This window comes from Aedes aegypti, chromosome 1 (assembly GCF_002204515.2).
Source record: "Aedes aegypti strain LVP_AGWG chromosome 1, AaegL5.0 Primary Assembly, whole genome shotgun sequence".
In the NCBI taxonomy this organism is placed as follows: domain Eukaryota; kingdom Metazoa; phylum Arthropoda; class Insecta; order Diptera; family Culicidae; genus Aedes; species Aedes aegypti.
In genome coordinates, this window is record NC_035107.1 from 35671596 (window position 1) to 35687389 (window position 15794).

At 39.6% G+C, this 15794-nt stretch overlaps 1 protein-coding gene and 1 long non-coding RNA gene across 19 annotated transcripts in view; both read right to left on the reverse strand.

Annotated features, from left to right (window-relative positions):
* The window catches only part of LOC5578702 (guanine nucleotide-releasing factor 2), a 256070-nt gene that overhangs the window by 121576 nt on the left and 118700 nt on the right, over window positions 1-15794 (reverse strand). The gene's annotated exons all lie outside the window — the stretch shown is intronic.
* LOC110674868 lies at window positions 4911-5822 on the reverse strand. The gene is made up of 3 exons (XR_002499252.1): window positions 5273-5822; window positions 5136-5213; window positions 4911-5050 (listed from the first exon to the last, which is right to left on the reverse strand). It is a non-coding gene; the product is annotated as an uncharacterized LOC110674868 (long non-coding RNA).

Below are 15794 nucleotides of genomic sequence, written 5' to 3' on the forward strand. Positions count from 1 at the left end.
TCAAACTTTCAACACTTATCTTTTTAACAGGAAACAGACGAACATATTTAGTGAACACATCCAGACATACTAACAAATCACTATTTCCCGACTTACTACGTACAAAACCACTAATATAGTCCATAGCAATCATTTGAAATGGACGCGTAGCATCCTTCTGTTCTCCCATTGGAGGAACTGTAGCAATCGTCGAATGCTTCGACTGCTTACACGTGCCACACTTAGACAAAATCTTTTGGACATCAGATTTCATCTTAGGCCAATAATATTTTAATTTTATTCGTTCAAGGGTCTTTTCTACACCAAGGTGCATGATTTTGGCATGTTCCTCTTCCACTAGTTGTGTCATCTTGTCAGGTGGCACAACCACTTTCCATTCCAGTCGACCCATTTCAAGAGGAGATCTGGAAGTGACAAACTTGTACAAGTCACCATTTTCAATTTTGAAATTCTGGTAATTTTCTGGAGTATGACTAACTTTATTTTTCAACTCATTGTACCATTCTGAAGTCGAGTCGGCAAAAATAGCACAAACAGCACGACTGAGGGCATCGCAGACTACATTGTCTCGGCCTTTCCGATGTTTGATGGTCATGTCGAACTCCTGTAATTTAATTGACCATCGTGACAATCTTGAACTAGGACGCCACTTCGAATTGCAGATGAACGTCACTGCAGAGCAGTCCGTTACCAGCGTAAAGTGTGCACCCTCCACATAACTTCTGAAATGCTCGATTGCTTCGAGTGCAGCTAAACCTTCCTTGTCGGTGGGCCCATACTTCTTTTCACAAGAGCTCAGCTTCCGTGAAAAATAGGCAATAATGTGCTCTTTACCATCCAACTCCTGCGTCAGTATGCCAGCTATTGCCACATCACTGGCATCGGTTTGAATAGTAAATTCTTTTGTCCAGTCTGGGTTGGCTAGGACCGGCTCCGAGATCAAACATTCTTTTAGTTTGATAAATGCCTGTTCTGCTATATCATTCCACCTAATTCTCTTGGGCTTGCCTTTTAACAAGTCAGAGATAGGAGCTGATATACCGCTGAAATTCGGGATGAAGTTGCGGTAGTATCCCGCCATCCCTAAGAATCTGCGAATCTCCTTTGGAGTTTGCGGTCGAGCAAACTTGGAGATCGCAGTAACTCTTTCAGGGTTCGGCTGGTAGCCGTTCTCTGAGAGAATAAAACCTAAATATTTAATTCTTTTCAGGCAGAACTTACACTTGGCTAAATTCACAGAAAGGTTAGCTTCTCGTAAGCAATCAGCGACAATTTTGAGATATTTTATGTGATCCTTGAATGTTCTGGTTGCAATTATGATATCATCAAGATAAGAAAATATGAATGGCTCGTAGAGCCCTTCTTTCAAAACTCTGTCAAGGATACGAGACATTGTAGCACTACTATTGATTAAACCAAAGGGAAGTCTTTTGTATTGAAAAAGACCCCTGCCAATTATTTTAAAGCTTGTATATTTCTTGGAGTCTTCGGCAAGCTTTACCTGAAGAAACGATTCTTTCAAGTCCAGCACCGAAAAGTAGCGATTTTTGCCTAAGTTGTTCAAGATTCTCATGGAACTTGCCAAAGGATATGCGTCTCTAACAGTTTTAGCATTTAACTTACGAGCATCTAAACAAAGCCTCATATCACCATTTTCTTTGGTAACTGGTACAACTTGCAAGGCCCAATTTGAATTTGAGGGTTCAATTATGTCTAAGTCCAATAATCGATTTATTTCTTCATTGACTTTCTTTTGAATTGTGGGCGACCATGGATGGGGATTCAAATGAATGGCATTTTTATCTGTAAGTTCAATGCTATGCTTCATAACATTGCAAGCTTCTAGAGTGCCAGGCTCTGATATTTTGAAAGAACATTTAACGGATTCTAGTAATTCAGTCTCTTCCGTGTTGAGAACGTGAGAAGCTGGCTGAATTTCATTGCTTAACTCTACATTACAGGTTGCTAGATTATCAATGTCATCAAAAGTAAGCTTGATATTGAATAGTTTGAAAAAATCCATTCCTAAAATACAACGAGTTCCAAGCTCAGGTACAACTAAACAAGGTAATATTCTCGTTGATTTATTCACAGTAAATGGAACGTCTACAAATCCTTTGATTTGCATCGGTTCACCACTGGCAGTTGAAATTTTGAGGTCTCTGTTCAGATCTTGAATTTGCAGAAAGCTGGTTAAATTTCCAAAGAGTTCTCCAACTAATGACACATTACTCCCACTATCCAATAATCCATGCAACTGAAATCCTAAAACAGTAAATTTCAAAAAATATCTAGCATCGTTATTTAAATTCACAAAAACGGTTTCAACTTGATGAAAATAACCATGGAAATTTATTGAATCATCTGTTTCATGTTTCTCATCGGTACAATCTGTATTCTGAAATTCGGAAACAATTTGCTGAAAAACATTTACGGTTTTTGGATCACGGTGAAAACCTGGAGGAATTTCTGAGGTTGGGGAAATCACCTCCTTCAATCTCCCCTTCTCTGGTTTTTTGCCTCACAGAATGGACATTCCTCGTAATGAAATTCCGGAAGTCCACATATGCAGCAAAATACATTGCGCCTTGAGAAACATTTCGTGAAATGATGACCAAATTTCCGACAATTAAAGCAAATTCTACGATCAGGAACTTTATAGTGCCTCAGAATATCATTTAACGATAACTCTCTCCATCCACAATCTGGTTGGTATTCTTGCTGAATATTTTGATTATTGTTGTTATTAGAATTGTTCCTTGGTCTATTGCTTTGTGGAATAAAATTTTGATTTGAGCTGCTTTGGTTATTTCTACTATTACTTTGATTATGTTGTTGAATTCGTTGTTGATTGGATTGATTACTATTGCTTGATTGGGGTCTAACAATGGAATTAAAATTTGCTCTGGGATTGCTACTGAAATTGATTTCATTAATTTTTTGATTTTCGAATGAGAGAACGAATTTATTCATGATTGATTCGTTGTTGTTATCAATTCGAGTGCATAGTTGTTCAAGAGTGTGTAAATCTTTCACGTCCACTAAGGCCAATCGGTCTCGGTAGATGGGCCTCATTGTGTGCCACATTATGTCGAATTTGTCTTCTTCGGACATTGGAGTGGTTCTGCACAAAAAGAACTGTTCCATGCGAACCAAAAAGTTCGAAAATAATTCTGTTTTCGCCTGAAACATTGAGAATGAACGCACTTTTATGTAGTGGTCAATGTTACTTGGCAAAAACTGGTGTCTCAAGGCTTGGATGAAATAATCCCAGTTTTTGTTGCGTAAAATCGGCCATTTTGCAACAAACCAGTCTTGAGCAGGTCCTACTAAGAGAAAGTGGGCTGATTCAAACAATTCTTCTTTCGACATCTTCTCAGAGTGCGCAAAAAATTCAACTCTTCGAAGGAAAAGATTCAAACCAATTCCATTGTCATTTCCTGCGTACTTAATCGGCCATTGTGAAACCGGAAGCGATTTTCTGCTGTTTGAGCTGCTATTCGGAAGGTTGAAAAATAGGGGATTGTTCGACAAAGCCGGATTTGAAAACTGAGAAGTAATGTTGAAACCTGGTGGAAGAAATTCAACCGAATCCTTCTGGCCTTCAACTAAAATCACTTCAGGATTGAAGTTCAAATCTAAATCAGGAGCACCATTTTGTTCCTGAACTACCGACGAAATCTTCTTCTTAGTACCCGTGTACTTTTCACCTGCTATCATTGGTTCGCGAATAGTATCCAAATCTTCACCGTGCATTACTTTTTCACGTTGCATTGCCGGCGGCGGCGGGGGAGGAATGGTTTGCCTCTCATTATCCGGATTTTTCTCGCGCTCGCGTTTGTCCCGTTGATTTTCCATAACCGAATCCGCAGTTTGCTTCGCTTTATTCTCATAAACTTCGTTTAATCTATCCCGAAATGTGGGAGAGATTGTGAGTCTACGAACTTGCCGCTGACTCATTTTATTAATGTTCATTACCGGACTAGCTTCACCGTCAAAATCAGTTAAATTATCCACGATATCTTCACTTTCAATGCTATACGCCATTAGTGTCCTTTTCACTTCTATTTCACTTTTCTTCTATTCAATTAACGAAATAATTACTTTGAGATCGATAAAATGATTATTTGGAGATCGGCTACTCAATTCAATTATCCTAAAATCAATAAGCGTGTTAATTATGTAAATGTTGGGAAATTCAGTAAAATTCAGTAATATTAATTTGATTTTATGAGAAACATGTGGAATTCAAGGAGAAAGTTCAAATTATTGATAATATGCAGCTTAATTCAAATATTGTTGCAACTCAGGTTGCTTAAACAGATATATTTTTTTGACATATTTACAACTTCTTGCGGAAATTCAGAGAAAAATGCAAGAGTTCCAGCTCTAATGTCCAAGTAAAATTAAAATATATAAATTATAAATTCCATAAAAAATCCAGAAAGATTAATACTAAATTACTATATACATATTTACAAAAGCATATATACAAAAGCCATCCACCATTGCACATGAAAAATCAGAAATTGCTTTATTATAAGCGAATGACTCCATGATAGAAAAACTTCGTCAAAATGGTTATCCACTGTACAGTAACATTTACGTTGGGCGCCATTTGTCACCTCCCCAGGGGAAAGGTCGCATGAGACGGAGACAAAATAGGTGGAAAGAAAGGGCTGGTAGTACTGATCCCCAAGCACGTACCTAAACAGCCTAAAATTGGTTCGAACTAGCGGAACCATTGACGAAAATGAATCGAGTCTATCCATATTAAAATAAAAGCATACGTTTCACATACAAATAATAAGAATGGTGTATTTTAGTACTTACGTTTAATTTCCGCTTAACCTACGATTACCCTACTGTGTTAGTGTGCATGGGCGTCAGTGTCGAGTGTATCCCGCGGCGATTGGTGGACAGCATGCTTGCCCGGACAGAAGCAAATTCACCGGCGACGTGCCAGCTACTCCAACGCTAGCACACCGATCCATGATCGTGCTAGGACACCTTCCCGGCCTGGCGCACAAGTTGGTCATGATAGAAAGGCCTAATATAGGAGACATTATGGAACACTTAATTCCGCACCACAAAAGACGATTTCAATTTGGGAAATGCTTTAGCTTCACGCTTACCGATCTCATTGTATCCTCCTCCTCTACTCCATTGTAGCACTACAGAGCAGCATGCATAAAGGTAGTGAACATCTGCGGCTATGCAATAAATTTAACGATTAACAAGATCTCTTTCCAATCACTTTCACTGCTATTACCTTGCTCTGAGCCCAATAAGCTTAATTAGCTTTCCACTTCACTTTTTGCCACAGAATTAAAAAATGGAAATTTTGTTCTACAGCGGTCAGGCTATCTCACGTCTACGTGCACTCCACGAACTTTCCTGCGTTCTGCCTGCTTGACAGTTAACCGAGAACTAACTAACCAGCTAAAGCGAGCTCCACTTCTACCTTTCGGTATGGATGCTGAGATCGTAATCTCTTATCGTCTGTGGGTGGTGATAAGAGCAGATGATCAGTGGAGAGTGAGATCCTCGGCTCTGGGAGTAGAGGGGCATACATGAGGGTTACTGATACATGATTATGGTGCTTATTGGTACGCTATGCATATCGTGTTGGGCTGTTGGAGCACGGGATTCTCTCCATATCGGGAGATGACGAATATGTGTTGCATGGGACTTACAGCTGGATGTAGAGTGTGTGTTCTGTTGTTCTGTTGTGGTGAGTGTAGTGTATTGTACATGGTAAGAAAGACCTATGCCTTCATTTCATACGGCGACAGTGGGGAGCTTTGATTCCCTCGCGAGGCTGTTGGTTGTGAGCAGGTTACAAGCTTGGAAAGCATCTACTGGAAGCTTGGAAAGCATCTACTGGAAGCTCCGAAAGCATTTACTGGAAGCTCCGAAAGCTCCTACTGGAAGCTTGGAAAGCTTCTACTGGAAGCTTGGAAAGCTTCTACTGGAAGCTTGGAAAGCTTCTGCTGGAAGCTTGGAAAGCTTCTGCTGGAAGCTTGGAAAGCTTCTGCTGGAAGCTTGGAAAGCTTCTGCTGGAAGCTTGGAAAGCTTCTGCTGGAAGCTTGGAAAGCTTCTGCTGGAAGCTTGGAAAGCTTCTGCTGGAAGCTTGGAAAGCTTCTGCTGGAAGCTTGGAAAGCTTCTGCTGGAAGCTTGGAAAGCTTCTGCTGGAAGCTTGGAAAGCTTCTACTGGAAGCTTGGAAAGCTTCTACTGGAAGCTTGGAAAGCTTCTACTGGAAGCTTGGAAAGCTTCTACTGGAAGCTTGGAAAGCTTCTACTGGAAGCTTGAAGAACATCTAATGGAAGCTTGGAAAGTTTCTACTGAAAGCTTGGAAAGTTTCTACTGAAAGCTTGGAAAGTTTCTACTGGAAGCTTGGAAAGCTTCTACTAGAAGCTTGGAAAGCTTCTACTGGAAACTTGGAAAGCTTCTACTGAAAACTTGGAAAGCTTCTGCTCGAAGCTTGGAAAGCTTCTGCTCGAAGCTTGGAAAGCTTCTGCTCGAAGCTTGGAAAGCTTCTGCTCGAAGCTTGGAAAGCTTCTGCTCGAAGCTGGAAAGTTTCTACTGAAAGCTTGGAAAGTTTCTACTGAAAGCTTGGAAAGCTTCTACTGGAAGCTTGGAAAGCTTCTACTGGAAGCTTGGAAAGCTTCTACTGGAAACTTGGAAAGCTTCTACTGAAAACTTGGAAAGCTTCTGCTCGAAGCTTGGAAAGCTTCTGCTCGAAGCTTGGAAAGCTTCTGCTCGAAGCTTGGAAAGCTTCTACTGGAAGCTTGCAAAGCTTCTACTGGAAGCTTGCAAAGCTTCTACTGGAAGCGCTTGCAAAGCTTCTACTGGAAGCGCTTGCAAAGCTTCTACTGGAAGCGCTTGCAAAGCTTCTACTGGAAGCGCTTGCAAAGCTTCTACTGGAAGCGCTTGCAAAGCTTCTACTGGAAGCGCTTGCAAAGCTTCTACTGGAAGCGCTTGCAAAGCTTCTACTGGAAGCGCTTGCAAAGCTTCTACTGGAAGCGCTTGCAAAGCTTCTACTGGAAGCGCTTGCAAAGCTTCTACTGGAAGCGCTTGCAAAGCTTCTACTGGAAGCGCTTGCAAAGCTTCTACTGGAAGCGCTTGCAAAGCTTCTACTGGAAGTGCTTGCAAAGCTTCTACTGGAAGCGCTTGCAAAGCTTCTACTGGAAGCGCTTGCAAAGCTTCTACTGCAAGCGCTTGCAAAGCTTCTACTGGAAGCTTGGAAAGCTTCTACTGGAAGCTTGGAAAGCTTCTACTGGAAGCTTGGAAAGCTTCTACTGGAAGCTTGGGAAGCTTCTACTGGATGCTTGGAAAGCTTCTACTGGAAACTTGGAAAGCTTCTACTGAAAACTTGGAAAGCTTCTGCTCGAAGCTTGGAAAGCTTCTGCTCGAAGCTTGGAAAGCTTCTGCTCGAAGCTTGGAAAGCTTCTGCTCGAAGCTTGGAAAGCTTCTGCTCGAAGCTGGAAAGTTTCTACTGAAAGCTTGGAAAGTTTCTACTGAAAGCTTGGAAAGCTTCTACTGGAAGCTTGGAAAGCTTCTACTGGAAGCTTGGAAAGCTTCTACTGGAAACTTGGAAAGCTTCTACTGAAAACTTGGAAAGCTTCTGCTCGAAGCTTGGAAAGCTTCTGCTCGAAGCTTGGAAAGCTTCTGCTCGAAGCTTGGAAAGCTTCTACTGGAAGCTTGCAAAGCTTCTACTGGAAGCTTGCAAAGCTTCTACTGGAAGCGCTTGCAAAGCTTCTACTGGAAGCGCTTGCAAAGCTTCTACTGGAAGCGCTTGCAAAGCTTCTACTGGAAGCGCTTGCAAAGCTTCTACTGGAAGCGCTTGCAAAGCTTCTACTGGAAGCGCTTGCAAAGCTTCTACTGGAAGCGCTTGCAAAGCTTCTACTGGAAGCGCTTGCAAAGCTTCTACTGGAAGCGCTTGCAAAGCTTCTACTGGAAGCGCTTGCAAAGCTTCTACTGGAAGCGCTTGCAAAGCTTCTACTGGAAGCGCTTGCAAAGCTTCTACTGGAAGCGCTTGCAAAGCTTCTACTGGAAGCGCTTGCAAAGCTTCTACTGGAAGCGCTTGCAAAGCTTCTACTGGAAGCGCTTGCAAAGCTTCTACTGGAAGTGCTTGCAAAGCTTCTACTGGAAGCGCTTGCAAAGCTTCTACTGGAAGCGCTTGCAAAGCTTCTACTGGAAGCGCTTGCAAAGCTTCTACTGGAAGCTTGGAAAGCTTCTACTGGAAGCTTGGAAAGCTTCTACTGGAATCTTGGAAAGCTTCTACTGGAAGCTTGGAAAGCTTCTACTGGAAGCTTGGGAAGCTTCTACTGGATGCTTGGAAAGCTTCTACTGGAAGCTTGGAAAGCTTTTACTGGAAGCTTGGAAAGCTTTTACTGGAAGCTTGGAAAGCTTCTACTGGAAGCTTGGAAAGCTTCTACTGGAAGCTTGGAAAGCTTCTACTGGAAGCTTAGAAAGCTTCTACTGGAAGCTTGGAAAGCTTCTACTGGAAGCTTGGAAAGCTTCTACTGGAAGCTTGGAAAGCTTCTACTGGAAGCTTGGAAAGCTTCTACTGGAAGCTTGGAAAGCTTCTACTGGAAGCTTGGAAAGCTTCTACTGGAAGCTTGGAAAGCTTCTACTGGAAGCTTGGAAAGCTTCTATTGGAAGCTTGGAAAGCTTCTACTGGAAGCTTGGAAAGCTTCTACTGGAAGCTTGGAAAGCTTCTACTGGAAGCTTGGAAAGCTTCTACTGGAAGCTTGGAAAGCTTCTACTGGAAGCTTGGAAAGCTTCTACTGGAAGCTTGGAAAGCTTCTACTGGAAGCTTGGAAAGCTTCTACTGGAAGCTTGGAAAACTTCTACTGGAAGCTTGGAAAGCTTCTACTGGAGTCTTGAAAAGCTTTTACTGGATGCTTGAAAAGCTTCTACTGGAAGCTTGGAAAGCTTCTACTGGAACCTTAAAAAGTTTTTATAAGCTTCTACTAAAAACATGAAAAGCTTTTGCGGGAAGCTTGAAAAGCTTTTAATGAAAGTTTAAAATGCTTCTCTCCGAAGCATTGGTTTCTTACATTTTCTGTGAGAAATCCTTACGTTTTCTGTATTTGTAACGATATGATACAATTCTTGTGTTAGGTCTTGTGTTGAGTGTACAATCTTGAAAAACTTATCACTTCCGGAATAAAATATCTTTGGAATTTTGAAAAGCGTTTCCCAGTAAGTTCGAAAACTTTTCGCTAGAAGCTTGAAAAATTTCACCCGCGAGACTTTAAAAGCTGGGAAAACTGTTACAATTAACCTTCCAGTCGTCGCGCGGTTTGACACCGTCAGAACCACCACGTGTTGTGTCACTGGTGTCAGAAGCGAGGTTTTTTGACCAGTGTTGTACAAAATACAACAGCGCGACGACTGAAGGTTTAAAAAAACCTTCTTGTAATTTGAATAACTACTGTGTTTAAAAGCTTTTACTAGAAAATTTGAAAAACTTCTGGCTGGAAGCTTGAAAATTATCAATATGGAAGCTTTAAAGCTTCTCCCTGGAAAAACTTCTTTCCGGAAGTTTTGAAAGCTGCTTCCAGTTTACAGCTTAAAAAACTTGGTTCTGGCAACGGAAAAAGCCTCTTATGGAAGCTACAAAAACCTTTTTAGAAGCTTCTTATGGTAGCTTCTGAAGCTTCTGAAGCTTCTTACGGAAGATTCTGAAGCTTCTTATGGAAGCTTCTGAAGCTTCTTATGGAAGCTTCTGAAGTTTCTTATGGAAGCTTCCAACGATTCTCATAGAAGCTACATAGCTTCTTCTAGAAGCTACATAGTTTCTTCTGGAAGCTACAAAATCTTTTTCTGGAAACTTCAGAAGCTTATGCTTTAACAGTTTCTTAATAATATTTCAAAAGCTTCTATTGGAATCTTGAAAAGCCTCAGGCTGCAGCTTGCATATCGTGTTTCTGAATGATACTGTATCCTTTCTTCAGAACCAAGTTGACAAGAAAAGAGGTCGGAATGTGGAACGTGGAATGTGTCTTATCTGTATGGACAGATATTAACACATTCGTTCGCAGATCGATGACATAGAGAGGGAGCTGCAGCAATCGCTCTAATGAGACGGCAGAAATTTTGCTCGTATGCTGCCCCTTTTTTACCATCATAGAGCCCAGCAAATACCCGCGATTGCAAGTCGGTTATGTTGTCGAACTCGCCGCACGACCTCGCGAGGCCATCGCAGTGCAATCAGAGACAGACCAGGCCAGGTGGGACGGGAGATCGACAGGGGGATGAATGACTGACGACTATTGAGTGACGACGATGCAGGCCGAGGAAATGTCAAGCTTCGACGACGAGGACTGCATGTGGCCCTAATGACAGCCTTTGAAATCCACGGAATCCGAGGCTGGGATCGAATGGATGGCATTGTAGCATTGGTCATTAGAGTGAGCAATCATGCGGGTTCAAATGAGGTTTACGTTGGAGAAACCTGTTTGAAATTGCAAGAATTCATTAACGATTTCAAACTTTCAATAAGCTTTTCTGAATCTAATGACATTCTGAATCACCAATTGTTATTTATATCAATGATTGAAATATTTTGATATTTTGTTGAACTAATTTTATAACACATTTTGTTATAAAAAGTTTTGAAATAAATATCTCAAGCTATATTTTTTTAACGCTAATGATCGGGGCAAGACGCAAATGTGCAATTGTTTCCGAAAATGAAAGCCCCAGCGGAAAACAATTATCTTCCCACTTCGCGCCAAAACTGATCGCAGATGTCATCAAGGTGATCTCGAAAAGGTTAAAATGTGGGAAGCACTAAGTACGATCGTTCCCTAAATCGCCGCTGCAAACTATCCACGGAACAGTAGGTCAAATGGAAAACTGCCAGTTTTTGCTCTCGTCTCAAAATTTTACGACCATCGCGATTTGAATATACATTCTCCAGAAACGAAAGACTTTGACGACGACTCTGGTGGGAAATGAACGAGGAAGGTAAAAAAAAGTCGCTGATTACCATGCGGTTCAAGAGATCTTGGTCCTCTAGTCGCAACGCCACAAGAGACACAACCGGATCGACGCAGCTCGGCTCTTCACGACCGTTGAAGGTAAAAGTTGTTTGTGAAGTGGCTCAAGACAACCAGTCGATTACGAGTCGAAATTGAAAGTGTCGATTATTAAGAGCACACGATCGCTAATGACGAAAATGTCAACGAGCTGAACTGCTCGTTGATCGTTTCCTTCTCCGTCACTTCCCTTGCTATATGGATAATTTGGTTAAGCACCTCGGTAAATTATCGAATGGTAAGTGGGAGTCGATGATTGGTTTGTTCTTGATCTTAAAGAGCTAGTAAATCACCAGACTTCAAGCTCAGAACATGCAACAACGGAGGAATTTTAAGAGATGATCTAACGCGACTAGGCTCTGCTCAAACGCCGGACAGGACAGATGTAGAGGCATGCATCGGAAAATGTAAGCCAAACAACGTCCGATGTGTAATTTCGTGACTGGCTGTGGCGTCGGCGGCGGTGGGATGGCCAACGCAATTCATGATTGTGTTTGGATAGACAGTGACGAACGGACTGAACCGAATTGGGAAACATCTGCTAGACGTTTGATACTGGTCGACAACATCCGCACCGGCAAGGAACGGGTAAAATGTGTTTGCTTACGACATTTTTTCGGTAGATTTTATTTTTCGCAAACTGTTTTAGATTTCAACCCAACGGGCCTAAATAAATATTCACTATTTTTGAGTTTAAGAATACATTACAAATTTTGAATCTCAATTTTTGAGTTAATTTTGTATCTTGTTTTATAATTTGATATCGACACAAAGTAACCATAATTCAAACCAAAAAGTTATTTTCAAATTATTATTAACTACTAAATTACTACACGGTTACAAAAATATAAAGATGGCCGGCAATATGGCTGCCTTGCATATCACTCGCATTTGGTTGACCACGGGTCTCGTCCCTAAAAAAACTTTCAGAGCTGAAAATTCTACTATTTGTCTACTCTTTTATCAAAATGAAATTCCTTGATATTTCCAGTTTTTTTCAGGTTTTACCAAATAATTCCAGGTTCAAGAAATACTCTTATTTTATATGGTTTAAACAAACTAATGATAAATTTTAAAGTGTTTATGATTTAATAGTTATTTACTCTACTCTTTACATTTTTATAGCATTCTGGAGCTAATACAATATCCAATATTCCAATAATAAGGTGCTAAATATATCTTAGCTTAAGTATTTATCAACTGAATTGTATTTGATCATGATGTTTTCTATTTCGTTTATAAATTCTCTGTTCATAATTGTGAACTGAACGGAACCTTCAAGTGCATTAGTAAGTTTTTTTATTACTGCGTTCTCGTCCAAAAAGTGATTATTCACCATTAATTTCCATGGGTTATATGGACATCAAATACGCAAAAATAATCCTTTTTTTATTAGTGACAATATTTTAACATAAAAATTAAGATTACCGCTGTTTCGAGAGTTCTTAATTGAATAATTGTATCAATATTTTACATTAATAATTAGAGTTCTGTTTGATCTTTCGACCTTGACGCTTGCTTCTGCGGGAGCGGGTGACGAGGGCAGGATCAAACATGTCGCGCGTCGGTCGAGTGAAGTGAAAAAGTTCCGCGATCGGTTAGTTCTGTTTGATCTTCGACCTTGACGATTGCTCCTTGGCAGTGCGTCAAGAAAGCCCGAGCAATCGTCAGTTGTTTTCCCTCTCGGGTCGTGCGCCTATTTTCTCTGAGTGCTTTTATATAGCCGAGCAAACGAGTTAAGCTGAATGTGGATTGTTGCTGCTCAGTTAAGGATGACGGATCAATTGGTGAGCTCGATTCATGTTACTATTTTTAATCTATAAAATATGTATGACTGCACATTTAATCGATGCAACGGTAGGACGTAAATATGAATGGTTCGTCACTGTGAGTGTCGACAAAAACTCTAATTCATGAATTATTTATGTTTAACATTTTTTTGTTTTCAAAACACCCCTTTCTTTTTATCTTTATTTTTGTAATTATAAAAAAAAAACTTTGAATGGTTCGACACTACAAGTGTAGACTTGCGAAAGGTTCACTTTATTCAACAAACTTTGGATGGTTCATATCAAATGAAAATATTATATTTTCATAAAAGCATATTTATATTTGACAAAAAACTATTTATCATGGTCTAATCACTTATCAAAGTGAATCCTTTGACCCAACGATCCTCTCCATTAACAAACATCCTTCCCAGTAACCTTTGTGGAGATGCAGAGGCAAACACGGTCTCCAAATAGCAAAGGTTACATACTAACATTCCTTCCCCCAATCCCACCTGACTGCAAGGACGTGGCAGGCGCCGTTATTGACCCTGTATAAATAGAGGCACTGAATTATGCACACTGAAGAAGATTATGGCCAATCCCAGCCGAACTTCTAGTTGATTCTTTGTGCATTTTCACTGACTTCGGTCAATCACGGAATAGCAAACATTGATATGTGTAGTCAGTCTAAGCTAAGCAAAGCAAAATTTTACATTAATAATTGTTCAATACCAAATTTCTTTTCCAAAATCGGATTTTTTATATCAAATATGTTCCAATAATTTAAAAAAATGGTTACAGTGATCGTGAGCAAAGAGTTTGATTCAGATCAGCTATTTTTCTGAGAATATTCCTCAAATTATTTCCAATTTTTCGTGACACTACGACAAATAATACATTTTGTATTACTGTATGCAGTTTCAATGATTTTCAACTTCGAAGATTTCTTTCGGTTAGATAGATGGATGAAATTCCTCCAAGATTTTTTTATATTTAAAAATACAATCTGGTTTTTTTTTTCAAAGAATACCACAAAAATTACCTCATAGGCTAAGAGATTCTATCAGAAATTTTTTCATATATTTTTCAACAAAGCCCTTAGTCCCCCAAGGTTTTACCCGGTGATTCTCTCATCGGTTTTTCTAGAACATCCTCCAAGACTCCCGTTGAAAAACTGTTGGAATATTCAATCAGAAACTTTTCTAGATGCCAATAGGAATTTCTCAAGATTTCTTACAGAATTGTTCTTCAGAATTTCTTTAAGATATTAGCTAGGATTTTTTCTAATGTCAAGTTCAGGAATTACTTCAAAGATTGCTCATAAGATTTTTTTTTGGGAATTCCTCCAGTAATTCGAACAAATTTCTCAAGAAAGTCTTCAAACAATTTTTCAAGCATTCATCCAGGAGTTTTTCTATGAATGAATTTTCCCACAAACCTATGGAATTGTTGAAAAAACTCATGACGTATTCCTAAACCAAATGGTAAACTTGTGTAAGTTATTGAGTCACCCTTGATGACTGAGGATTTCTAGAAGAACTCAATCTTGATGAAATTTTAGAAGATTTTCTAGATTTTTGCTAAGATAATAAAAAAACAAATCAATTGAATCTCTTGACAATATATAGCAGAATTTAGTGAAGGAACTCCTTGAAAAACATCAGGCGAAATACCTAAAAAATTGTGTAGGAATGATCGATGGATTTCTCGGAAAAATTGCTGTAGTGTTATCTGGTGCGGTACATTAAATCACCTTTTGGAGATTCCATGGGATTTTTTTTCATAAATTCATTGACTAATGTTTGAAAGAACTGGGGAATCTTTAGAAGATCTTTTAGAGCAACAACTAGAGAATTCAGTTGAGAAGTTAGTGAAATAATACCTGGAGGAAGTCCTAAGCTAGTCTTTGGAAAATTGTTCAATTAATTCATGAGAAAATTACTGGAGGTAGTAATGTTGAAGTGCTCAAGTGAAAATTACTGGAAGTAGTAGTGTTGAAGTGCTGAAGCAAATTCTGGAGAAATACTTTAAGCTTCCAGGATAATTCCTGAAGATTTTCTCGAGAAATGTTAGATGAAATTTGGCACTTCAAGCAAAATAAGGAAGAAACGGACTTTAGAAACTCTTTCGAATAAAATAAAGACTGCAGAGAACTTTCATCACAAACAGAGACTTACATTAATATAGAGACCAAGTTTCCAAAAACAAACCTGCTACCATTCCTAGAAATGAGAATCCTTTACTAATCAAATATCGAGATATTAAAAAAAATCATGTTTTGGTAAGTCGATAAAATTTCATAATCGAAAAGATCCTCAATGAACAGCTAAAATAGTGTTTTGAAAGCGGCGCAGATTTTTATTTCAATTCCAGAAAACCTTCAGGCAAATGATAGTTAGCTCTGGGTTTTGACGCCAAAATTCTTTGTCGTGAACATATTTTATCATGAATTACAGACTCAATCAGGGAAATTTGATTGTGATCGCAATTCCCTGAGAATTCCAGGTTTTCCAGGTTTTTCCAGATAGTAGACACCCTGTTGTAAACTTACTGCGAACTTCAAGTAGCATTTTAAGCTAGATACGTTTCAAAGATGTCGTGTGTGATGTGTACTCCAGAAACCGCGAGGTAAAATGATCAATTTAAGTAGTGCAACTTCACCTTAAGATCCCAGGGTGGCCACCAAATTTCCATTTCGAAATTCCCGCTTTTCTCACGGTTTTTTTTTACAAAATTTTCCCGGTTTTTAACCCTTTCTCACGACTTGACTATTTCCATATCATAAAATCGTTTCTATGAAAAGTACTCAAATTCCCGGGTTTTCCCATCTTTTTTACCGGTGGATTCAAATTCCCGTCTTTTTCCCGCTTTTCCCGGTTCGGTGACTACCCTGAGATCCGTTTTTGAGTTTTCAATTCTGTCGTCATGACATTTATTTATTTGACCAAGCTAGTGGAAAGCTTTGCAAGC